Source organism: Gossypium arboreum, chromosome 12 (genome assembly GCF_025698485.1).
Source record: "Gossypium arboreum isolate Shixiya-1 chromosome 12, ASM2569848v2, whole genome shotgun sequence".
Taxonomy (NCBI): Eukaryota; Viridiplantae; Streptophyta; class Magnoliopsida; order Malvales; family Malvaceae; genus Gossypium; species Gossypium arboreum.
The window spans coordinates 95,469,569-95,497,379 of record NC_069081.1 but is presented as its reverse complement, the minus strand read 5'-3'; the positions used below and the strand labels follow the sequence as shown (position 1 = coordinate 95,497,379).

At 35.1% G+C, this 27,811-nt stretch overlaps 1 non-coding gene across 1 annotated transcript; it reads right to left on the bottom strand.

The window, feature by feature from the left end:
* Nucleotides 1-9,155: 9,155 nt before the first annotated feature.
* On the bottom strand, nucleotides 9,156-9,262 carry LOC128286028 (small nucleolar RNA R71). The gene has a single exon (XR_008276575.1). It is a non-coding gene; the product is annotated as a small nucleolar RNA R71 (small nucleolar RNA).
* Between the last annotated feature and the right edge of the window lie 18,549 nt (nucleotides 9,263-27,811).

Below are 27,811 nucleotides of genomic sequence, written 5' to 3'. Positions count from 1 at the left end.
CTTGAATAGGTTCAAATAATGGTGGAAACCTTGACCCGTAACAGTCTTAGCTAAAGAACCTTAGCTATATGAAAGCTAAGACCCATTTAACCCCTCAGACTCGTTAAAACCTCAGTATAAAGGAAGTCGCCACACTTCGTTTCCACTCCGGGATGGGAAACAGAGTGATAAGACAAATTGGTGAACACTACAAACCTTATGGCTTTATAAGTTTAGAAGTTCAATTAAGAACCAAGGGGAAAATTCTCACAAAAAAAAATTATATTCAAAAGATGATTACCTTACGATTGGCAAGTTTCAAACTATTTATAGACTCTTAGAAAGCTATAGCCACATTTGGCCATAATGATGTTAATACATTGAATTAAAATTCATTCTTGCATAATGTTGATTCATTGAACACATGAAGGGTTACATTCCTTCCCCTTTAGATGTTCAGAGATATTTATCCTCTTTTGATTGCATGTATTTGGATGTTCATGCATGTCTTTAGATGTGAATAGGCAATTCATCCCCCCTTTGAAGTGCATGAATGAGCAGATTAATTCCTTTGAAAAGATTCATGTATAAGCACAATTAATGTTGCCATTTTAATTTATAACTTCTTCCATTTTCATGCATGCATGTATCAATGAAATGTATGCTTTATTAATCTTGCAATTAAGGCATTTGCATGTGTATGGATGTTGAGTGACGAGTCAAATTCATTCCCTAAACTCATGCATGGATAGTTGAGGTTAATTGTGTGCATTTATAGAGCATCAAATAGTCATATTAAGCTCCCCTTCTTGCAACCATCAATTTATGTGAAGGATTCATTGAATTCATCCATTCATCAAATGCATGTATCCATGTATCTAGTCCACCCATACGAACGGTCACATGAACCAAAAGTAATGGCATATATTTTGAAATTCCATGAACATAATTGTGCATGCATTTGACTTTAATGAAGATGCATGAAGGGTCTTGAAGTGGCCAACTAAACAGTCCCTATAACATATATAAATAGTTGTTAGATCATTTCAAACAATCAGACATGAATCATCATAAAGGCTATTTAACATGACACTTTAAGAACTTGACAAACTAGATTAATATTATACTTTCAACATGAATAAATGACATACTCAACTAATATAATAATTAAACAAACCCAATTGACAACAACTTAAACAAAATGAAATAAAACATGAAACAACTTAACACATAATCAAAACGTAAGATATAAGTAAATATGTGAATTAAACAAAATGCAAACATAATAAAACTAAAATCAAATCCAAAGTTTAATATGATCGAATGGTCAATTTGCGCCCCTTAGAATGCATCCAACACTTGGGTCAATTTTTGAACCAATTTTAGACTTGGGCTCGACCCATCTTGAATGATAATTTTCATTTTGCACTTGCGCCCTTCTCGTTTAGGCCAATCTCAACACCTTCAAATAGCATTCTAACATGATGTGACTGGAATCACATCACAACCTTAGGCGATTTCTTGGGTTCAAATCTACTTTACTCTAAAAAAATGAGAATTCTCATAGAAATTCTCTAAGGCACTGAAGCAAAGCGAAAGCAGACTTGAAAGAGAAAAAGGTCACGAATGAATAGAAAAGTTATAGAAAATTAGTGCACACTAAGTGTTAGAGTAAATGCTACTGAGTGATTACAAATGAAAAGGAATACCTTTATTTATAGTTGAGCTCCCTCAAAACCAACGGTACAGATTAAGTTACATCGAGAATTAAGATTAGAGCCTATCTATAATATGAGATTCCTAAACAATATAAACTCCATATGTCTTTATCTCTTATGGTTTACAATAATTACCTTGCAACTCGAGTTTTACTAGAGTGTTTTGTTGGGCCACCAAGGCTTCAAGTAGATGAGTTTCTCCATATGTTCCTCAAGTCAGCCAATTCAAATGGGTCAAATGAGCGCCATTTAATTAGTTAACCTCAATGGGACATTCTTTGCACAATGACCATGGCTTTTGATCCACTAACACTAGGCTATTGAGATCTAAACCATCTTTGATTGGCCGATTAACTCTATTACAGTGCGTTTAATTAGTTCTTAACTGTAATTGTAATATAGGTAACCATTTGGGAATCACTAATGCGATGCAAAATAAAACACAAAACTTATTGCATTTCTTGATAATTGGAGCATTATGCCTTTGGATGCCCAACGCAATGTGTTCAACTCTATTTTTTTTCTCGATTGTAGTGTAAAATGTTGTTTTAAATAATTTATAGTATGGTTCAATTGAATGTTTACCCCACGTTGGAATACTCTTTTTCACTGAAGGATTATGCTCCGGTTAAGAAAAAACTACTACAGTAGCACTTTACTTTCCTATACTAACCTTTAACTTTTTTAAAATTAAAACACACACTGCAATTTGATCCCTTTTCTCTCCATACTTTTATAGGCATGTAAAATTTTATTCTTTTTCCTCACATATAGGGAAACTATTTTTCTTTGTATAAAATATAAAAATTTTGACTTTAATGATAATTTAATAAATATATAATAAAATTTATGAAATTAATCATAAATAACTAGTTATATGATAAATAATAAATAAATTCAAATATAATTAGTATCTTTATAAAAAAATAATTAGTTATTGCTACAATTATTATTTAACATGAATGAAAAATTAATATATATTTTATTTATTTAATATAAAATATATATTTTTATTATTTAATATAAAATAAATTTTTTATTATTTAATATATATGAAAACTTAATGCAATGTTCCTAATATTCATTTTCTATTTTGATCTCAATATTATAACGTGTTTGAATCAAAATACATATCTTATAGTTGGTTTTAATCTTATTGTTAAAAGTAATCAATCTCACCACCACTGTTGTTTTTAACCTCACTGGTGATCCAAAGGAAGTCTTAATTAACCGATGGAAATTGACAATAATTATTTGTCATTTACAAGTTTTTTGTTGTTACGGACTAATGTATTAGACTAGATTATATATATAATCTTCCTATTATTTATCATGCTATTGGATAAGTTTCGGCTCAATTGAAAAAAAAAATAGTACCGAGATTTTGCAATGCAAATGAATGTTGGGGATTCCAAAAAATGAATGTTGGTGATTCCAATTTGCAAATGAATGGTGATTTTAATACAATACTAAGATTTTGTAAAGCATACGAATGTTGATGATTTCAATATAGTGGAATTTTGCAAATGAATGGTAGTGATTCCAACAGAGTGCACTTAGTCACCATAAAATTATAATTCTAAAATAGCACTTAGCGTTATAATCTTTCTAAAACGACACTTAGTCACTTTTTTTTTTGTTTTATATGTGCCTCAAATTTAGGAGTGAACATGTACCATACAAACTTTCTTTGCTTTTTCTCTTCTTGAGTGATTTTTGGGTACAAGAAAAGTTGCTTGACATTGCATTATACCTTGGGAATAGGTGATGTTCCTAGGAATATTTTGATTTTGGTTTTGAAATTGATTAAGTTTAAGATTTAGTAATTAGGTTTTTTTTTCTAATTAGCAAAAGATCAATGTTTTTTTTTTAAAATGATGACAAGAGTGTAGATTTTGAAGCTTAAATGACGATTTTAAACTTAATTTTATTTTGATAATATAAATAAGCAATTTTTCATATGGTATACTTGGCACTTTTAGATTCAAAATTTATGATCTATGATTTGAATTATGCTGATATTGTTACTTGCTAATTGGGTATGAATTACTGTGTGGTTGAGGTTGAAAGTCAAAAATATTGGGCAAAAGAACACATTTGATTTAATTTAAATTTGAAAGATAGGTTATGGTGGTGTTCACTGCAATTATAGCGTGACATCCCTTATTGTTTGATGTGTTATTATTTTCAGTACTCTGTATAAATTTGCAAATACCTTATGGTCTTTGAACAAGTTTTCTCCTTTTGGACCAAACAGGGAGTATCCACCACTTAATGCACATGACGAGGACAAAGATGTTAGGTTTGGTAGTACTTAAATTGTTGTTTACAAATGCATATGGATGGTGCACTTTTGCCACTAAACCCATTGTCTAATTATTGATGTAAAATCTTAGTCTTTGTCTAATTATGGATGTTAACTCTTACTATTTTTTATCTTAGTTCTTATTCCAATTTTTCTTTCTTTTTAGATATGGATTGCATAATATAATTTAATATATATTGTATGTAAAGTCTGTAAAGTGTAGCCGAATTTAAAGGAGTAAGAACTTGTATTTTCTTCATTCAACGATTCATAATGCTATCTAAATGGCTAATAAGCTGTTAAGATGAAGGAATGCATTTCAAAATCTCCATACTATAAATTAACAAGTTATACAATAATTTAACAAAGATATCAATTTACCAATGTTTATAAGACTTAACCGAAACTTATAAGCATTTATCAAATATTTCAAAGATTTACCAAAATATCTAATAAGTTACCAAAATTTCTATCGATTTATTGATAACATGTTAAATTTGCATTATTTTTTGTGTTTAATTGGTTAATTCTTGAATTGATCCATCCTGAATTAGTGATTTTATGTTTTAATCTTCTCAGGGATGCAATTGGGATACTATGAGTTAAAAACGAGTAGAAAAAGACCAATTTACAACACAATCAATAAAGTGGGGCTGAATAAAAAATGTGGAAATAGCCAAGGACTCATCAGATTTCTTTTGACTGTAAAAGCCAAAATTAGAAAAAATCTGATTTTTCTTTTGGTGAAAAGAAAAGATGAATTACATCAACTACATAAAATAACCATTAGCTTTATCTATTTGAAGTACATCTAAAATTTCGTTAGGAGCCTCAACAAAGACTTGTAAGTTGGATTTCCAACTCAAACTAAGTTTCGCAAGATGAGAAAAAAAATCTGATTTTATTTTTTATTAAATTTTAATTATGTGTTGGGTGGTTAAGCCAAATTTAGTAAGTGATATATATATATATATATATATATATATATATATATAGGGTTTTAAGGTAGCTTGGAAGATACCCTTGACATTTGATTTCATTTTGGAATTAAATAAGAATTATTCCTTTCTTTCCAATTTCATGCGTCTTCAATTCCATTTCATTTTCCTTGTTTTTGCAAAATCTGTTTAATTGCTTTCCAAGTCCCTTCCCCTCCAAGCTTCCACCATTTCCATTCAAATCCACTCCATAACCAACCAAGGCATGAATAATTTCATGCTTCACAAAATACCAACTTAACTTTAGGTCGATATTCTTTCCGGTTAAGAATCGTGAGATACGTATCCGTACTAAAAATCCTTCCAATCTGTATTCACATTTTTCCTAAGTATCGGAATTGACAACTCATCCTTTAAAGTTCACTCGATTTCAAGTCAAAAAGTGCACGTTAGGTTGGAGTGGTGTTTGAGGATAGTTGAGGAAACGAGTCGGTTGTGTTGTATTCAGATCTCCGAGAACAAATCAAGAGAGAAGTGATCAGGTTTAAACGACCCACGTGGTTGAGGCCGTTAATCTGAGTTGGGTTCTTCAGATTGCAAGGCCGTTAGAGTCTTGAATTTGGAACGCATGTTTCTCGGTTAGATAACCGGTAAGGGTTGGTTGTAGATCGTAACGGGACCAGCTATAACCAGTTTATTGTTTGGAAGAGAAAATTTATGTTCGTGGATCGATTCTAAATCTGGAATCCACCGAGTTTAGGTCTAAAACTTATAATACTATTTACAAAATCTTAATTTATTTCCCAATTTAATTGTATTTCCAATTTATTTAATTGTTTATTTATGTTGTTTCAGTTGTTTAATTTCTAAACATTTCAAACTCCCCTGATTTATTTGTTTATTTTTTTAGCATGTTTGTTTGGATTTGTGGGCACGACTATTGCCACGACTATCGACACGACAAAAATTCTGATCATAAGTTAAACATAAAAGTTGATTATAATATTAATCTCTATGGACTCGACCCTACTACCACTATTTACTACTATTTAGAGTTATTTTGTAGGAATTATTTTTGGCGGTTTTGTGACCCATCAAATTTTGGCGCCGTTGCCGGGGATTAGAGATATTTTTCTAATTTTTGTTTGTTTACTTTATGACTAGATAAGAACCGAGAACTCCAGAGTTTGAACCAGAAATTGAGAAATTGGCCTGAGAACTGTGAAGAGAAGCTATTTGACGCGGTAAACAACCGAATCCTGGATTCAAAACCATATCTTACACTGAGAAAATTTTTTGATTTGACGAACTAGACGAGATGGCCGAACAAACCATACGCCAACTTGCAGCAGCACTGGATGAATAAGAACCCTTATGTATAACCTATTCGATAGGAGGTATGCTGTTCGAGTTGAAGTCGAGTTTGATTCATTTACTACCCACCTTCTGTGGACTACAGAACGAAAATTCGCACACCCATCTCAAAAAATTCCATATGGTGTACGAAAGCATGAAGCCTTAGTGAGTAACAGAAGACCAAATCAAACTTCATGCTTTCCCTTTCTCATGAGCCGACTTTGCTGGAGAGTGGCTATTTTATTTACCATTGGGATCTGTCAACACATGGTCTGACATGTCTCGTTTATTTTTTCACACATTCTTCCCTGCAACTCGAGTGGCCGAACTAAAGAGGGATATTTTAGGAATCTGTCAGAAGGAGACTGAATCGATCTACGATTACTGGAGTGATACAAAAATTTGTGTGCAAGTTGCCCACAACATAGAGTGACTGAACAATCACTCTTGTAGTATTTTTATGAGGCGTTGCTCCCGATGGAAATGAAAATGATAAATGATGTAAGTGGAGGGGCACTAGTTAATATGACTCTTCAGAGAGCACGAGAGTTGATTTCAACAATGGTTGCTAACTTTCAACAATTTCGATCGGCCACAGAACCCACGAGACTAGTTAATGGGTTAAGCTCTATCTCTAGAAGATAAAATTGACAAGCTAACTAACGTTGTTCAAAATTTGCTTACAGATAAAATGGGCCTAGCAAGGTTGTGCGAAATTTACGCTAAGCCATACCACCTGACGAACTCATGTCCAATTTTACTTGAGGATTCGACAGAATAAGCAACTGTTGTCGAGAACTTTCCAGGATCACCCTAAAGGCGGTATGACCCCTAATCGAACTCATATAATGTAGGGTGGAAGGATCACCCAAATCTAAGATATGGGTCAAATCGTCAATTCAATCAACCTTACCAAAAAAGGTCGCATCCGAATCAACAATTATCGCCCCCAAAGTCATCTTTGAAAGCCATAGTGGAAAGCCTAGCCAATAGTACTGAGAAGTTTCAGCTAAAAAATGAAATGCATTTGTAGGAGTTAGGTAATCAAGTGAGCAAGCTTGTGCTCACGGTTAGACGTTTGGAGTCCCAAGGTAAGTTGTCGTCCCAAATTGAGCCTAATCCTCGACACAATGTAAGTGTTGTAATAGCACAGGTTTCAGTGGTGACAGAATAGTGGTTTCGGGACCACAAATTTTCATCATGTCGACTCGTAATTATTATTTTTAGAATATTTATAAAGTTATTAAATCTGTATTAAAATTTGGTTTAGAAATATTAATGTTTAGTTAGTTAATTAAAAAAAGGACTAAATTGAAAAAGGTACAAAACTTGCTAATTATAGCAATTAGGTGATGAAATGGTGTAATTATTAATTGAGGAAGGACTTAAGTGATAATTAAGCCCTAAATAAGATAGTAGGACAACAAGTTGATGGAAAATGGTAAAATAATGAAATTATAATGGCAAAATTGTAATTTAGTTGAAATGAAAACAAATTTAAGTAAAAAGAAATAGGTTTGTTCTTCATTTTACATGCCATAGCCGAAATTCATGGTTTTTCAAGCTAAGAGAATTAGCCAAGAAAATTGTTATGCATGTGTGTGAATTTCTTACCCGTTTCTCGTAATTTATACGCTTTTGAGATCGTTGCAACTAGGTTCAGCTAGCCCGTACCTTCGTTTCTAATTTTGTTAAAAATTTTGGAAGCTGCCATTATGTTTATGGATTTAATGAACCAAATCTTTCGGCCATATTTGGACAAGTCTGTTGTGGCATTCACCGATGATATTTTGATTTATTCTAGAGATGAGACAGAGCATGCCGAACACTTGACAACTGTTTTGTGGACTTTGAGGGATAAACAGTTGTATGCTAAGTTCAGTAAAAGTGAGTTTTGCCTGCTAGAGGTCAGATCCATGGGCCATATTATTTCAGGTGATGGTATCCAAGTTGATCCTAGTAAGATTTCTAGTATTGTTGAATGGAATCCGCCATGGAATGTAACTAAAGTTAGGAGCTTTCTGGGCTTGGCCAATTACTACAGACGTTTTGTGAATAGATTCTCTATGATAGCCACTCCTATAATGAGATTACTTCAAAAAGATGTCAAGTTTGAGTGGTCGGAAAAATATCATCAGAGCTTTGAGAAATTGAAAATGTTATTGACCGAGGCACCAGTGTTAGTACAACCAGAATCAGGGAAAGAATTTGTGATTTACAGTGATGTATCCTTGAGTGGACTGGGTTGTGTACTTATGCAAGAAGGCATGGTAGTAGCTTATGCTTCGTGACAACTGAAGTCCCACGAGAAAAACTATCCAATGTATGATCTAGCAGCCACAACTCACTTAGAGATAAGGCAAAGTCTACAATACATAGAGGAAGGGTAAGATGATGATATTCAAACCACAACCGAGGGGATGGCTGATAATCATAATAATCCGCTACCTCCTGTGGCTGTTGCGAACCCAGTAAATTAAGATCTTGCTTTTCGTACTGTGTATGATTATACTAAACCTAGTTTAACAGGAGCTGAATCGAGTATAGTTAAACCTTCTATTACTGTAAATAATTTTGATCTGAAACCTAACACGATTCAAATGATACAACAGTTTGTTCAGTTTGATGGTTTGCAGGACGAGGATCCAAACACTCATTTGGCAAATTTTCTAGAATTCTGTGACACTTTAAAGATCAATGGCATTTCTAAAGATGCCATTTGCCTTCAGTTATTTCCCTTTTCATTGAGGAATAAGGCTAAACAGTGGTTGAACTCGTTACCACGAGGATCGATCACCACTTGGGAACAGATGACCGAAAATTTTTTTACTTAAATAATTTCTGCCGGCTAAAACGGCTAAATTAAGGAATGATATTTCTTCTTTTGTGCAAATGGATTTAGAAACACTCTATGATGCATGAGAGAGATACAAGGACCTATTAAGAAGGTCCCCTCATCATGGGTTACCTCTATGGCTGCAGATTCAGACTATTTACAATGGTGTGAACCCATCAATGGACGCAACCGCCGATGGAACTTTAAACAAAAAAACACCAGAAGAGGCTTATGAATTTATTGAAGAGATGTCACTGAATAACTATCACTGGCAAGTCATGAGAACAAAGCTAACAAAAGCAACTGGTGTTTTCAACCACGACGTGGTCACTATACTATCAAACCAGGTAGGACTTTTAAATAAAAAGGTTGATGGTTTGTATGGTTCTACTCTGGTATATCAAGTGATGAGGTGTGATTCAAATGGAGGAATTCACAACCCAGATTTTCCACCTTTCAACCCTGGCACCAAGGAGAAACAAGTTCATTATATGGGTAACAATAATTTTAGACCTCAAAATAACCCGTACAGTAACACTTATAATGCAGGTTGGAGGAACCATCCCAACTTCTTGTAGGGTGGCCTAGGAAATCAAAGGCCACAACATTCTCCAAGTTTTCTGCAACCACCTTACCAGTAGGAAAAGAAGCCGAACCTTGAAGAGATGCTAATGAAATTTATCTAAGTGTCAGAAACTCATTTTTAGAATACCGAGATAGCTCTTAAGAATCAACAAGCGTCGATCCAAAGGCTCGAAACTCAGATAGGCCAGCTTGCCAAACTGATTTCTGAATGACCACAAGGTAGCTTGATGAGTAATACTGAATCTAACCCAAGGGAACAGCTTAATGTGATTACCGTTCGAGATGAAGAGGGGTTAGTTGAACCTGAACCATAACAGAGGCAAAGAATTGTGGTAAGTAAAGGTAAAGGTGAGGTGGACCACAGTAAGCGAAAACTGGTAAGTAAAGAGTGCGTGCCATATCCCAGTGTGACAAGGAAAGACCATACGGAAGAACAATTTGGTATTTCCTTAAATTATTATAGAAATTACATATTAACTTACTGTTTATTGATGCTCTTTCGTAGATGCCAAATGCAGTTAAATTTTTAATGGAGCTTTTAGCAAATAAACAGAAGTTGGATGAGGTATTGCATGTGGAGCAGAATGCAGTTTGCTCAGCCATTCTGCAGAATAAACTGGCCAACAAATTGAAAGATCCAGGGAGCTTTATGATTCCTTATTTAATTGGTAGCTTAGATGTTAATAATGCATTGGCTGATTTAGGGGCGAGCATTAATGTTATGCCTTATAAAATGTTTAAACAGTTAGGTCTTGGGAAACCCAAACAAACTAGGATGAGCATTCAATTGGATGATAAAACCATTAGATTTCCTAGAGGTATCACTAAAGATGTTCTTCTTAAAATTGATAAATTTATATACCAGTAGACTTTGTTGTTCTAGATTTGGAAGAGGATAGTAACATACCTTTGATTTTAGGATGACCCTTTTTAGCAACTGATAGAACTATTATATATGTTGGTACAGGTGAACTCACACTTCGTGTGGGTGATGAAACAATCACTCTTCAAGCTCGTAATTCGAGTAACACATCAAATATTGAGGGTGGTTGTATAAATCATGCTACTAATGCTGATTATGTGGTGCAATCTTCTTTACAGGAAACACGTTCGAAGAGCATACATGAGCCATGTTCAAGTAACAACAAAGGACCCATCTATGAAGAGCAAAGACTACAGATCGAGGAATTAGATGAATGGCAGATACAGGTTAAGGAAAAATTAGAAATACACTATACACCAAATCAGCGCCATGACGAACCTAAGGTTAAGACGAATCAATTTAAGATAGGGGACGAGGTGTTATTGGTGAAGCAGACCCTCGAGTTGAAGCACACAAGGCTAATGCAAATAAAGTAACACTCTTTACGGTACTGAATATTTTTTCGTACGGTATAGTCAAGGTAACTCATTCCAAATTCGAAACTTTTAAGGTAAATAATACTCGAATCAGACCTTACATTGATAAAATTAATGGCATAGGTGAAGATTTTCAACTCCTCATTCTACTGTAATCACACGAAATCGAGGTAAGTCGAGCTTAGACTGTAAATGAGTGCTTCTCGGGAGGCAACCCGAGCACTAACAGTGTGATTTCTTTAAATTTTAGTTTTTAACATCTAAATCATTAACTGAGCCATTGAACACCGGTTTTCCAAACCCACACGGCCAGGCACACAGGCGTGCCTTATGCCGTGCTCATACCACGGGCGGTGACATGATCGTACGATATGGCCGAGTGAAAACAGAGTAGAATTTTTCCCCAAACACGGTCGTCGATATGTTGCCACAGCCGTACGACATAGCCGTGGGCAATCCTACCAAATCAACACGGGCGTGCGACACGCCCCTGTCTATAAGCCGTGGTAGAAACTGAAAAATCAACACGGGCGTGTGACATGCCTGTGCCCAGCAGCTGTGGTCGAAGCTGTCAAAATAACACGGGCGTGGGCATATATACACGGGCGTTGGAGAAGAGAACGAAGTGAGATACGGCCGTGCGACACGGACGTGTGCACCAACACGCCTAAATCACACGGGCGTGGGCCGAATTCCAGACGCGCTCAAATTTGAAAAGCACGAAATACACGCGTTGAAATAAGGGCACACGGGCGTGCCCCATGGCCGTGTGCCCCAAAAGCTATATAAACCCATATTATTCATCATCCCCCTTTTTTCTTCTATACACATCAAAATCTTCCCTCTTGTCCTCCCTTCCTTACACATTCCCATATTCTTCTTCCTCTCTTCACTTATCCCATGCCCCACCATCATACCGGCACCACCACCATCATTTGTCACACGCTGACGCTGCACCCCTCCTCTGTTAAGTACCACCATCGTTTATCAGTCGTTTGTTTCCCTTTCACTCAATTACTTTTTCTTCTACTTCTTTTATTGATTTCTTGACTTATAATTGCTTTCATTGTTAATAATTTGCATGCTTATCTATGTTTAGTGATTTCTAATTTTACTGATGATAAAGATTTACTTAGTCATTTCATTGATCTTTACTCTTGCTTGATTTGTCCACATGATTAGGATTATTAATAGTATTATCCACTATCACTTGATTGTTCTTTTAGCATTCGCTTGGTTTAGCCTTAGCACTCTATCCATCTTATATTTAGCCCGTTAATTCATGTGCAATATAACCACGTTTTGTTTCTAGCATGCTTGAATTTGTGTCCATATTATCTTATGAGCAAATCATTATTTTTGGATTATTCAGACTTTGCTTGCAGATGTAGGAATTATTATTGATGACTTAATTTTTTATTCACAGGCAAACCATGTCAAATCTACGTGGTAAGAAAACCGTCGTCCCCGCTTCAAAAAAATGAAAGGGATCCGGAGCCACGTCAGCAAGCGCATCTGCCAAAGGGCGCCACCCCTTCCTACAGTTTCCCTTAGGACCACTGGAGGAACTTTTTCAAATACTCCGGGCAAGACCCATCAGCATAGGCTAATGCATCGATTAGACCACTCTAGAGCGGATCCAACTTGCTAACGCAGTCCGGGCTCTCCTGACTACTGACCCATGGGGGCTCTTCTACAAGATCCTCGAGCCGACATATCTCGAGCTCACATTAGAACTCTGTTAAACCTTCCACCTTCAAGACATGATGACAGAGTTCGATGATCCCAGAATGGTTTAGTTCTGTCTCGGTGGTTTAGTTTGCCAGTTAAGCGTGCCTGAGTTCTGTGTCGCATTAGGACTATATACGGAGGAGTTCATAGACGACGATGACTTCAACAGTCTCCATCGACACATCTACTATTCTTCCTCAAATTACTGGAAGGCCCTAATCCCTACTTCGGCCACTTATGACCCTAGACGGTCCAAGGCATCGACTCTCACCCCATCACTGAGATACTTACACGCCATCCTAGCCCACACCGTGACAGGGCGGTGAGAGAGTACCGGCGTAGAGCATGGCGCATGGGCACGTATTCAACCTTGCTTATTTTATCGCCCTTGCCATTCGCCATCAGACAGAGCGGCATAGGAAGGGAGTTCTTTCCATCGGCCCTTATGTAACTCGCCTGGCGCGGTACTTCAGTCTCCTCAACACGGCAGCACAAGCATCTTCCCTCACCCTCATCAGTCAGATGTCCCCACAGGGCATCTCGACTATGCTCCATATGAGGATGATAGAGCGACGACATGGATTTGATCTTCCTCAATACAGCCCCGTCCAGTCAGCTTAGCAGGAGGGTCCATAGGACATTACTGATGATGTCCCTCCACCTCACGAGGATCCACCATCTCAGCCACCACCTATTCATCGTCCAGTTCATACGACTGCTTCACTCTTTAACATCTCTGAGCGTCTCACTCGAGCCGAGCAGTAATATTTTCAGTGCTTTGATCATATTGATGCAACCTTACATCATATTTGTCATCACCTCCACATCTCATCTCCACCTCCACCTCGCGAACCATCTGGCGATGAAAATTTTTGAAGACTTTTTATTTTTTTATCTTTATTTTTTTAAATTACTTTTTATTTTAGTTCTCTTTAATACTATTTTTAGGTTTTATAATTTATATTAAGCAATTTATGTTTTCGACCATTTCTTTATGAGTAATCATGTTACTTTATATTTTCTAAAGGGTTAGTGATTCTATCGTAGTTATGAAGAGCTCCAAAGCTCACTATTACTTAGGAATTTGCAACTCCACTAGAAAAGGTCCTCCACGACTACCATGCCCTACTCGACCACGACAATAGCTACCACTAGTTATAATATTCTTTTGGCGCAGCACTTGTGGACTAACAACCTCTACCACCACCGGAGTATCCTCCTCCAAATCTCACCCTTGCCTTAGCCGATTACTTTCCAATTCAAGGATTCCATTTAACATTCAGGAAGTTTCACTTCTCTCTCTATCTTATGATCTTATATCTATATGTTTCAGTAAATCTATCTTTGTATATTGAGGACAATGTACATCTTAAGTGTGGGGGGTTATTTATATCATTATCAGAAAAATCCCTGAATTTTGTCTTATTCTCAGGTGACTCACTCATATCACTATTAGAATAAATTTTGATTAACTTATGATTTTTATTGATATGTCTTGAATTAAAACATAGGCATTTATAAATTGATTGTTTAAACTTTAAGGAACTAGAGAATCAAGCATGATAAGTTGATTTTTGAGAATTAAAAAACTTTAAGTTATTTCCCCAAGTTTAGGTATTATCTTGAAGTTGAAATTCATTGGATTAACATTAAAAAGCCATAATTTTTGTGAGATCTTAAGCCTTTAGAGCATATATTATTTATTTCATGCTCACTTTTATTGTTGCTATGAGTGCATCAATATTGATTTGTTATTCTAGAACTTGCTTTGATTATGCATGTCAAGACCACACCATTGGTTTGATATGTCGAGATGATAAAGGCATTTAGGTTTAACGCACTCACTCCATAAAAGTCTATCTTCATATTTAACCCTTAGTAAACCTCCTTGAGCCTAACAAGCCATTCATTGATTTACCTTCAATGTTAACCCATAACCCATTATTGTTGAAATCCCCTCAAGTAATTTGATCCCTATTTTTGTCGAGATTTGATTTGAATAAATTGCTTAGCTATGCTTTATTTTTGATAGTTAGAAAAGTTCTATGTTACTCGATTTGTTCTTAAAAAAAAACGAAGTGCTGCAATTGAGATTTTTCGTCTAGCATATGATAAAATTATGTAATGCTTGGATTAAAACAATGTTACCCATGAAGAAAAACTCAATTCTAGGATCATCTAATTAGGAATGTAATTTGTCAGTTTTAGTATTTTTCTAGTTAGGTAATTTTTCAATTCAATCTTGATTCTAACCTTCTCTTTCAAATTGTGACCACACCCCCTAACCAAATCCACGTTACAACCCTCTAAAGACCTTTTGATTGATGTATCATCTCAATATATAGTGGTGGAGATTTGATTTTCCTGCAAGCTTATGGTAATAACTTTTCATATTGACTGATGAGTGCTAAATTTGTTTCCTTAAACACCTCGAGTAATTTGAGTGAATCTTTAGGGAGGATGTTGAATTCTGTGATATTTTGAATCAAAGGTGATTACTTAGATGATGGGAGACACCTATTTTTTTGTGGTAAAATGCTCAACTTGAAATGTTAGAAACTTTGATGTTCTTCTAGTTGAATTCTCAATGTATGATTACTTATGGATTATTTTGAGATATTATTGATAGGAATTATACATTGAGAAAAATGAATTCTTAATTGTGAATTGAGGATTTTGCTTGAAGACAAGCAAACGCTTAAGTGTGGGGGTATTTGATAAGTCGTAATTTATACATATTTTTATCCCATGCTTAGCATATTTATGGATGAATTATCATTAAATTTGTGGAATTCGATGCTCCTAATCCTTTAATTTCATGTTTTATACTTAAGTGAGCATGTGAGAGTAAAAAGAGCGAGAAACAAACTAAAAACGGAAAAAGACTAAAAACAGAAAAAATGGGTCAACGTGAGAAATCAACACGACCTGGAGTTCCTTACACGGGTAGACCATACGGTCGTGTCTTTTTAGCAGACTCTAACATGGCCTAAGCCACCTCACACGAGCATGTCACACGGTCGTGTCCCTGTCGAGCCAAAATCTAGTTCTATTTAGAAAAGGCCACTTTTGAGGGTTTGGAAGCATTCTAAAGCCTATATAAACACTCTAGAAGGGCATTTAGGGGACACACAGAGTAGGAGGAAATGAATTACTCGAGGAAAGTCGATTGATCCATCTCAGAAGCCAGATTCTTCTTCAAGACTAAAGATCTCCCTTCAATTTCCTTCAGGGGTTTTTGGGTTTTCTTTAGGTTTTGTTATCATTGTTCTTCTAAGATGTGTCTTTTACATATATAAACTAAATTCCCTAAATACCTACGGGGGACGAAACCTAAGACATATCTTGTTACTATTTTCTGAATTATATGATAAATACTTGATTTGTTCTTAATTATGTGTTCTTAATTCTTGCTTTAATATTCTGAGATATTGATTCAAGTATTGATGTACTTATTCAGAGGAGTAAAAGTCCCTGTCTAAGAGTAGATCTAGTATAATTAAGCGGAGTTAATTGTACCTCTAGATATAAAGCAACATAAATCTACCAGATTAAGGTCAAACCTAATAAGGGAATCCATAGATCGAGTTAATGCAACACTAGGGGTTTTAATTAGAAAGAGATTTCAATTAATCAACCTAGGGTTAGACGTTGTTAGTCTCGAGAGAGATAATAATATAAATTAGGGACTTCTACGAATTGAGTCAAGTGAATAAATCGTCTAATTCAGAGTCAAATAACAAGTAAAGTCTAGGTGGATTCTTCCTTGGGTATTGTCTAAATCAGTTAGTTTTCCCAAAAGTATTTCCCCAATTTACTTCATCTGCATTCTTAGTTTAGTTAATTAGTTTATATAAAGCAAATCCCCTTATTTTTACCCTAGATAATAAAAAGAAGGTTAATACTAGTACTTTTAGTTCCTGTGGGTTTGACATTCCGGTCTTGCTATAAGCGATACTACTGTTCGATAGGTGCGCTTGCCTTTATTGTGATAATAGTTAGTTTTCAAGTAAGATCAATTAAAGAAAGCGAAGAAAAGGTGAAGGTAATTCGTGATTGTTTGAAAGCAGCATCAGATAGACAAAAGTCGTATGCAGATTTAAAAAGAAGGAAAATTGAGTATCAAGTTGATGATAAGGTATTCTTGAAAGTATCTCCATGGAAAAAGGTTTTGAGATTTGGCAAAACGGGCAAGTTGAGTCCTTGTTTTATAGGTTCGTATGAGACTACCGAAATGATAGGTCCGGTAGCATATCGATTGGCTTTACCGTCTGAGTTAGAAAAGATTCATGATGTATTTCACGTGTCTATGTTACACCGATATAGATCTGATCCCACAGATGTTGCACCGATATAGATCTGATCCCTCACATATGATTGGTCCGATACAGGTTGAAATTCAACCGGATATGACTCTTGGTAAGGAACCGGTTAAGATCTTGGCTCGAGAAGTCAAGCAATTGAGAAACAAAAGTATTGCTCTTATGAAGGTCTTATGGCAAGAACATGGGGTTGAAGAAGCGACATGGGAGCCAGAGGAGGCTATGAGGAAACAATACCCAAACCTTTTTACCGGTAAGATTTTCGGGGACGAAAATCCCTAATAAGGGGAGAACTGTAACATCCCAAATTCAGGCCTGGTCAAAATAGTGGCTCTGATACCATAAATATGAGATAGAAATAATGATTTTATGATTATTATGAGGTCCGTGATATGTATGCATGCTTGTGAGAAAGTTTCATGAAGAAATTTTATGCGTAAAATATCCAATTAAACTTTAGGGACCAAATTGAATAAGATACAAAACTTGTGTTCTAGAAGCTTTTAGTATGAAATTGCTTTATATTTTAAATTAGAAGGTCCTGATTAGCAATTTGACCAATTTCTAAAAGTTTGGACAAAAATGGACATGTATAGAAAAAATTTGAAAGAAAGGCCTTAAGAGTATTTTGGTCATTTGGTAAATAAAAGAATAAAAAGAGAAAATAAGTCAAAATTTGTGTCCATATTCCTCCTCCATTGCTGAAAATTTAAGGAGCCATAGTTAGGGTTTTGTTTATCTTTTCAAGGTTAATAGTAAGTGTTCCCTAGTCTGTTTTAAATGTTCATTACATTTTTGAAGTCCTCGTAGCTTGATTTATCTATCTTCACCCTGATTTTGAAGTAGTGTTTATGCTTCAAAATTTACCCATGTGTGACATGCATGTATTTTGATGGTTTATGGAGGAATATGAAAGTTTGGTGTGTGATAAGCATCTTTCACAAGATAATTTTTCATGAAAACCACTAAAAAGGACTAAATTAAAAAAGGTGTAAAATAAATGATAAAAATCTAATTTTAATGAAAATTATGGGTTGTTATGAGTATAAGAGAAGTTCAGCTAGGCTTGAGTAACAAAGAAAATGCATGCATTTCATTTTACGAGTGTAGGGACTGAATTGTAAATAAGTAAAAATTTAGGGATAAAAGAATAATTTCACTAAAGTATGAATTATGAATCGATTTTAACAATTTGATTATTAAACAAGTTAAATTTGGTATTATAGATCAAGAAAAACGTGATTCGGGTCTTGATCGAGGGAAGTATAAAGTTTTCAACGAATAGACTCGTTTGTCATCATTTTGTACTAAGGTAAGTACATGTGTAAATAATGTGACAATATAGTATGTTTTGATGTGTTGATATTATGTGGAAAATATTTTATTATTATTATGTATGTCATGCCTAATGATGGTTTTGTAAGTACGAATGATATTACGGTCATTATCGACGACATCATGAGAAAGTGTAATGGAGACGTTATGTACACGTGAGAAAGAATCCCGTTTGAACCTTAGCAATAGTTTGGATACAAGTGACATGTCATTAGGAATTTAGAAATCCGAACTCATTGAGTTGGTCTGGGTTCGTGATATATATGTAGCATCTGAACTCATTGAGTTGGTTTGAGTTCATGATGGATGCGATACATGTAATTGGGTTCAGGGCGCTGGTCTTGTGTGTGTTCTAACGGTGGCTATGTAGTCGTGAGTGCGTCGGATACCTGACAACTTGTGTGAGCTGCCCATGTAGTTAAACCTTGACCGATAGTTTATGTAATGAAGCCCGTGATTAGCTCTATTGCGAGTGTTACATGTTATGAGGTAGCTTTGGCTACATATGTATATGTGGCACTTATGTGCAAGTTTTCCGTGTTTCCAATAGTATTCTGAGTGTTCAACGGGTAATGCAATGGATGAGGTGATGAAAGTCCCAATGGGGGCATGTTAAAGAAGGTATGATCATATGATATACTATGTTAAGTACAGGTATTATGCTAAACTCATAAGCAATGTCTTGATAAAGAATGAATTGTGATGAGAAAGTATATATATAAATACTTGATAAATAAGTCAAAATGCTTGAATGATGAATACTCTTTATGGTTATGTTATTATGTCTTGTGTGATGATTGCTTACTATCATTGCATATTATTTGCATGTGGACTTACTAAGCTTTAATACTTACCCCCTTTCCTTTCCATCCTTTGTAGTTCTGCCAAGTTAGCTCGGGGATCCGAAGCTGTCGGAGTATTCGATCACACTATCAAAAGAATATTGGGTATAGTGAATTTGATAACTTGAGTATGGCATGTATAGGGGACTTGGTTATTTTACAATATGTGTCATTCAAATTTGGCCACGTTGTAAAGGCCCCTAATATTGATGATTCATTTTGTAATAGTTATGTGACATGACTTATATTTGATTATTGGGTTGTAATCTAATTATCCAGGTATGCATGTGCTAATGCCTTGATGATGTGATATGTTATTACTTGGTGAATGTATGATGAAGTATGGATTAGATGCTAGAAGATAAGAAATGACTTAATTGCTTAAGATGATCATGGTCCTTGATCGTGATTTTGTGTGATAAGTTTTATAAATATATAATGAACCATTCTTGAAACTAACTATTATCACGATGAAGGCAAGTGTACCTATCGAAAAGTAGTATAGTTTTAGCAAGACCGAATTGTCGAACCCAAAGGAACTAAAAGTACTAATAATGACTGACTTTTTATTATCTAGCCTAAGAATAATGGGGTTTGTTTTAACTAACTAATTAACTAAACTAAGAAATCATAGAAAATAGAATTAGGGAATGACTTTTAGAAAACTCGATTGACTGAGACAATACCAAAGGAAAAATCCACCTAGACTTTACTTGTTATTCTGGCTCCGAATCGGATGATTTATTCATTTAACTTGTCCCGTAGAGATCCCTAAGTTATATTATTATCCCTATTCAGGACTAATAACATCAACTTCTAGATTGAATAATTGAGACTTTTCTCTAATTAACACCCTAGGGTTGCATTAACTCGATCTATGGATCCCCTTATTAGGTTTCACCCTAATCTGGCAAAATCTTGTCACCCTATGTCTAGGCGTGTAATCAACTCCACTTAATTATGACAAATGTACTCTTAGACAGGGTCTATTCCTCCTCTGAATAAGAGCTTATCTTGAATCAGTATCTTGAGATATCAAAGCAAGAATTAAGAACACATAATTAATAACAAGTTAAATATTTATCATACAATTCAGAAAATAAAAACAAGATTCGTCTCAGGTTTCATTCCCTTTAGGTATTTATGGGATTTAGTTCATAACTAAAAAGGAAAACATCTCAGAAGAATAATGAATACAAAACATAAAGAAAACCCAAAACTCCTAAAGGGAAATTGAGGGGAGATCTTCAGTCTTGATGGTGACTCCGACTTCTGAGATGGATCAATCGGCTTCCCTTGAGCAGTTCCCTGCCTCCTTCTCCCTGTGTATCTTTTCCTCTTCCTTTAGGGTGTATTTATAGGCTTTGGAATGCCTAGGAACCCTCAAAATTAGCCTTTGTACTTTGGCCCATTTTCTTCGTTTTTGGCTTGTTTTTCATTCCTTTCGCTCTCCTATGCTCACCTAAGTATAAAACATGAAAGTAAGGCATTAGGAGCATCGAATTCACCAATTCTAAGGAAAAATCATCCATAAAATGCGTTAAGCATGGGTTAAAAATATGTATAAATTATGGTTTATCAAATACCCCCACACTTAAGCATTTGCTTATCCTCAAACAAAATCCTCAACTCATAATCAAAATAAATCCTTCTCAACTTATAATTTCTATCGATAATATCTCGAAATAATCCACAAGTAATCATACATTGAGAATTCAACTAAAAGAACATCAAAGTTTCAAACATTCCATGTTGAGCATTTTATCCTGAAAACATAAGTGTCTTTCCTCATCTAAGTAATTACCTTTGATTCAGAATATCACAGAGTTTCACATCCTCTCTCAAGATTCACTCAAATCACTCGAAGTGTTTAAGGACAATAAATGAGGCACTCAATAGTCAATAATGAAAAGTCATTACCATAGGCTTGCATGAAAATCAAATCTCCACCACTTATAAATTGAGATGAAACATCAATCAAAAGGTCTTTAGAGGGTTATAACGCGACTTGGTTAGGGGGTGCGATCACAAGCTGAAAGAAAAGGTTAGAATCGAGAGTGAATTAAAAAATTGCCTAACTAGAAAAATAGCCAGTCATCAATTGCGTACAACAGAGCTTTTTTTAGAATATGGAATTTAACTTCTTTGGCTCAGAAGATTACTACTATTAAGATGTATACATTTTATTTTATTTTAGAACAAGTTAAACTACAAAGTAGAATAAAACATAGCTAAGCAATTATTTTAATTCCAATCTCGACAAAAAAGGGGATAAAATTAATTTAAGGGATTTCAACAATAATGGGTTAAGGGTTAATATTAAGGGTAATACAAGAAATAGCTTGTTAGCTCAACGGGGTTTACTAAGGGTTAATCGTGGAAGTAGGCTTTTCATGGTATGAGTGAGTTAAACCTAAATGCCTTTCTCATTTTGACATATGAAATCAAAAAGTTTGGTCTTGACATACATAATCAAGCAAGTTCTAGAGTAACAGTTTCAATTACTAACACACTCAAAGCAATAATAAAAAAGAGCATGAAAGAACTAATAGATGCTCAAAAGGCTCAAAAATCTCACAAAAATTATGGCTTTTTGATGTTTAAAACTTGTGAATTCTAACTCAAAGTAATACCTAAACTTTGGGGAAAACAACCTAAAATTTTAAATTCTTAAAAATCAACTTATCATGCTTGATTCTCTAATGTCTTAAAGTTTAAACAATCAATGCATAAATGCCTATGTTTTAATTCAAGATATATCAATCAAAATCATAAATCAATCAAAATTTATCCTAAATATGATATGAGAGCTTTTCAAGAGAACAAGACAGTCATTCAGGGATTTTTCTGATAGTAAAATAAATACCCCCCGCACTTAAGATGTACATTGTCCTCAATGTACAAAGATAGATATAAGAATATAAAAATAAGATGGGGAGAAGAGTGAAACTTCCTGAGCGATGAATGAATTTCCTTGAACTAGAGGTTTTGGAGAATAGTCGATGTGAGGGTGAAGGAGGATACGAGGTTCGTTAGTCTATAAGTCCTGCGCCAAAAGAATATTATATCTAGTGGTGGCTACGGTTGTGGTCAAGCAGGACATGGCAGTCGTGGAGAGCCTTTCCTGGTGGAGTTTCGAGTTACTGAGTAATAGTGAGCTGTGGAGCTCTGTATAACTGTGATAGAATCAGGAACTCTTTTAGGAAATATATAAGGAAGGGTAAGTACTCAATAGAAATTAGCCAAAATTAAAAATTGTAAAATAATAATTATAAGTCCTAAAAAAAGTAAGGTGAAAGAAAAATAAAAAGTAGTCTTAAAATAAAATAAAAGTAAAAATATAAAATAATAAATAAATGTTTTTAAACATCTTCATCGCTAAATGGTTCGCGAGGTGGGGGTGGCGATGAGATTAGAAGAGGAATTTGGTATTGAGTTAATGCTAGGGACGACACCTATTTCTATTGCTCCGTATAGGATGGCCCCGACTGATCTGAAAGAATTGAAGTCACAGTTGCAAGAGTTGACTGACAAAGGTTTTGCGAGACCAAGATTTTCGCTATGGGGTGCTCTTGTGTTATTTGTGAAAAAGAAGTATGCTTCCTTGAGATTATGCATTGAATACCGACAACTCAAAAATGTGGCAATGAAAAACAAGTACCCCCTGCCAAGGATTGATGACCTGTTCGATCAATTGAAAGGAGCGACATGGTTCTCTAAGATAGATTTGAGATCTGATTATTATCAATTTCGAGTTAAAGAGTCGGATGTGCCTAAGACTACCTTTAGAACAAGGTATGGCCACTAAGAGTTCCTCGTTATGTCATTTGGATTAACAAATGCTCCTGCTTTGTTTATAGATTTAATGAACCGAATCCTTCTGCCATATTTGGACAAGTTTGTTGTGGTATTCATCAATAATATCTGTTTTATTCTGGAGATGAGACAGAGCATGCCGAACACTTGAGAACTGTTTTGCGGATTTTGAGGGATAAACAATTGTATGCTAAGTTCAGTAAAAATGAGTTTTGGCTTCGAGAGGTTGAATTCTTAGGCTACATTGTTTCAGGTGATGGTATCCAAATTGATCCTAGTAAGATTTGTGCTATTGTTGAATGGAAGCCGCCACAGAATGTAACTGAAGTTTGGAGCTTTTTAGGCTTAGCCGGTTTCTAAAAATGTTTTGTGAAAGGAATCTCTATGATAGCCACGCCTATGACAAGATTACTTCAAAAAGATGTCAAGTTTGAGTGGTCGGAAAAATGTCAGCAGAGCTTTGAGAAATTGAAAATGTTATTGATCGAGGCACCAGTGTTAGTACAACCGAAATCAGGGAAAAAATTTGTGATTTACAGTGATGCATCCTTGAGTAGACGGGGTTGCGTACTTATGCAAGAAGGCAAGGTAGTAGCTTATGCTTCGCGACAACTGAAGCCTCATGAGAAGAACTATCTAACGCATGATCTAGATTTGGCGACATTATCTGTTTGGGGAGAAATTCCATGTCTATCCAAACCATAAAAGTCTTAAGTATCTGATGACCCAAAAGGACTTGAATCTGAGGCAATGAAGATGGCTTGAATTGTTAAAAGACTATGAGCTTATGATTGATTATCACCCTAGTAAAGCAACTGTAGTTGCCGATGCCCTGAGCAGGAAGTTTTTATTTGCCTTGAGAGCTATGAACACACGGCTGACCTTATCTATAATAGGTTTGTGATGCTCAGAATGGTGATAAAGAATTAAAAGAAAAAAAAATTTCTACTTTAGTCAAACAGTGAACCAGACTTTAAAAAAACCCCCAATGGTTGTTTGAGGTTCTGTGGTAGAATTTGTGTTCTGAAGAATACCGAGTTGATTCAAAGTATTTTGCATGAGGCTCATAACGGGTGTATATCAGTTCACCTGGATAGCATGAAAATGTATAAAGATTTAAAGAAATTATATTGGTGGAACAGTATGAAAAGAGATATATCTAAGTTTGTATCAAAGTGCTTGATTTGTCAGCATGTAAAGGCCAAACACCAGGTACCTTCAAGGTTACTTCAGCCTATTTTGGTTCCCAAATGGAAATGGGACCGAATCACCATAGATTTTTTGACAGGTTTTCCATTAACACTAAGAAAGAAAGATGTCGTTTGGGTGTTAGTTGACAGGTTGACTAAATCGACTCATTTTATACCGGTACGCACTGATTATTAACTTGATAAGTTGGTTGAATTGTATGTTTCTGAAATTGTAAAACTTCACGGAATATTTTTGTCAATTATTTCGGATAGAGATCTGAGGTTTACATCACTATTTTGGAAGAAAGTTGCGAGAGGCTTTGGGCACAAAACTAAACTTTAATACTGCTTTTTACCAGCAGATTGATGGACAATTTGAGTGAGTAATTCAGATCTTGGAAGATATGCTCCGATGCTGTGTATTAGAATTCCATGGTAGTTGGGAAAAGTACTTACCGCTGGTTGAATTTGCCTACAACAACAGTTATCAATCGAGCTTGAAAATGGCACCTTATGAGGCATTGTATAGACGTAAATGTCGTACACCTTTTTACTGGATTGAACTTAAGGAGAATAAGATTCATGGAGTTGATTTGGTCAAAGAAACCGAAGAAAAGGTGAAGGTAATTTGTAATTGTTTGAAAGCAGCATCAAATAGACAAAAGTCGTATGCAGATTTGAAAAGAAAGGTAATTGAGTATCAAGTCGGTGATAAGGTATTCTTGAAAGTATCTCCATGGAAAAAGGTTTTGAGATTTGGCAAAAAGGGCAAGTTGAGTCCTTGTTTTATAGGACCGTATGAGATTACCAAAAGGATAGGTCTAGTAGCATATCGATTGGCTTTGCAGTCTGAGTTAGAAAAGATTAACGATGTATTTCTCGTGTCTATGTTACGCTGATATAGATCTGATCCCACACATGTGATTGCTCCGACAAAGGTTGAAATTCGGCCGAATATGACTTATAGTGAGGAACTGGTTAAGATCGAGAAGTCAAGCAATTGAGAAACAAAAGTATTTCTCTTGAGAAGGTCTTATGGCAAAAACATGGGGTTGAAGAAGCTACATGGGAACCAGAGGAGGCTGTGAGGAAACAATACCCAAACCTTTTTACCGAAAAGATTTTCGGGGACGAAAATCCCTAAAGAGGGGAGAATTGTAACATCCCGAATTAGGGCCTAGTCAAAACTGTGGTTTTGAGACCACAAATCTGAGATAGAAATAATGATTTTGTGATTATTATGAGGTCCATGATATGTCTAATTGAACTTTAGGGACCAAATTGAATAAGATGCAAAACTTTTGTTCTAGAAGATTTATCATGAAATTGCTTTATATTATAAATTAGAAGGTCCTAATTAGCAATTTGACCAATTTCTAAAAGTTTGGACAAAAATGGACATGTATAGGAAAAATTTGAAAGAAAGGCCTTAAGGGCATTTTGGTTATTTGGTAAATAAAAGAATAAAAAGGGAAAATAAGTCAAAACTTGTGTCCCTCTTCCTCCCCCGTTGCCAAAAATTTCAAGGAGTCATAGTTAGGGTTTTGTTCATCTCTTCAAGCTCAATAGTAAGTGTTCCCTAGCCTGTTTTTAATGTTCTTTACATTTTTGAAGTCCTCGTAGCTTGACTTATCTATCTCCACCCTTATTTTGAAGTAGGGTTTATTCTTGAAAATTTACCTATGTGTGACATGCATGTATTTTTATAGTTTATGGAGGAATATGAAAGGTTGGTGTGTGATAAACATCTTTCACAAGATGATTTTTCATGAAAACTACTAAAAAGGACTAAATTGAAAAAGGTGTAAAATAAATGATAAAAATCTAATTTTTATGAAAATTATGGGCTATTATGAGTACAAGGGAAGCTCGGCTAGGCTTTAGTAACAAAGAAAATGCATGCATTTTATTTTACAAGCCTAGGGACTAAATTATAAATAAGTGAAAAGTTAAGGGTAAAAGAATAATTTCATTAAAGAATGAATTATGAATTAATTTGAACAATGTGATTATTAAACAAGTTAAATTTGGCATTATAGATCAAGAAACACGTGATTCGGGTATTGATCAAAGGAAGAATAAAGTTTCCGACGAATAGGCTCGTTTATCATCATTTTGTACCGAGGTAAGTACATGTGTAAATAATGTGACAATATAGTATGTTTCAATGTATTGATATTATGTGGAAAATATTTTATTATTATTATGTATGTTATGCCTAATGATGGTGTTGTAAGTACGAATGATATTATGGTCGTTATCGACGACATCACGAGCAAGTGTAATGGAGATGTTATGTACACGTGAGAAAGAATCTCGTTTGAACCTTAGGAATAGTTTAGGATACAAGTGACATGTCACTAGGAATTTAGAAATCTGAACTCATTGAGTTGGTTTGGGTTCGTGATATATATGTGGCATCTGAACTCATTGAGTTGGTCTGAGTTCATGATGGATGCAATACTTGTAATTAGGTTCCGAGCACTGGTCTTGTACTTGTTCTACCGATGGCTAAATAGTCCTGAGTGCATCGGATACCTTACAGCTTGTGTGAGCAGCTCGTGTAGTTACACCTTGACCGATAGCTTATGTAAGTAGGCCTGTGAATAGCTGCATTGCGAGAGTTACATGTTATGAGGTACCTTTGGCTACGTATGTATATGTGGCACTTATGTGCAAGTTTTCCGTGTATCCAATAGTATTCTGAGTGTTCAACGGGTATGCAATGGATGAGGTGATGAAAGTCCCAATGAGGGCATGTTAAAGAAGGTATGATCATATGATATACTATGGGTAAGTACAGGTTTGTATGCTAAACTCATGAGCAATGTCTTGATAAAGGATGAATTGTGATGAGTGTATATATATATATATATATATATAAACATTTGATAAATAAGTCAAAATGCTTGAATGATGAATAATCTTTATGGTTATGTTATTATGTCTTGTGTGATGATTGCTTACTATCATTGCATATTATTTGCATGCGAACTTACTAAGCTTTAATGCTTACCCCCTTTCCTTTTCATCCTTTGTAGTTCCGCCAAGCTAGCTCGGGGATTGGAAGCTGTCGGAGTATTCGGTCATACAATCAAAAGAATATTGGGTATAGTGAATTTGATAACTTGAGTATGGCATGTTTAAAGGACTTGGTTATTTTGCGATATGTGTCATGCAAATTTGGCCAAGTTGTAAAGGCCTCTAATATTGATGATTCATTTTGTAATGGCCATGTAACATGGCTTATATTTGATTATTGCGTTGTAATATAATTATCCATGCATGCATGTGCTAATGCCTTGATGATGTGATATGTTATTGCTTGGTGAATGTATGATGAAGTATGGATTAGATGCTAGAAGATAAGAAATGACTTAATGGCTTAAGATGATTATGGTCATGAATATGCATTTTGTAACAGCCTGATTTTGGGCCTAGTCAGAATAGTGGGTTCGAAACCACTAACTCGAGATCAGAGAAATTATTTTTTAACATT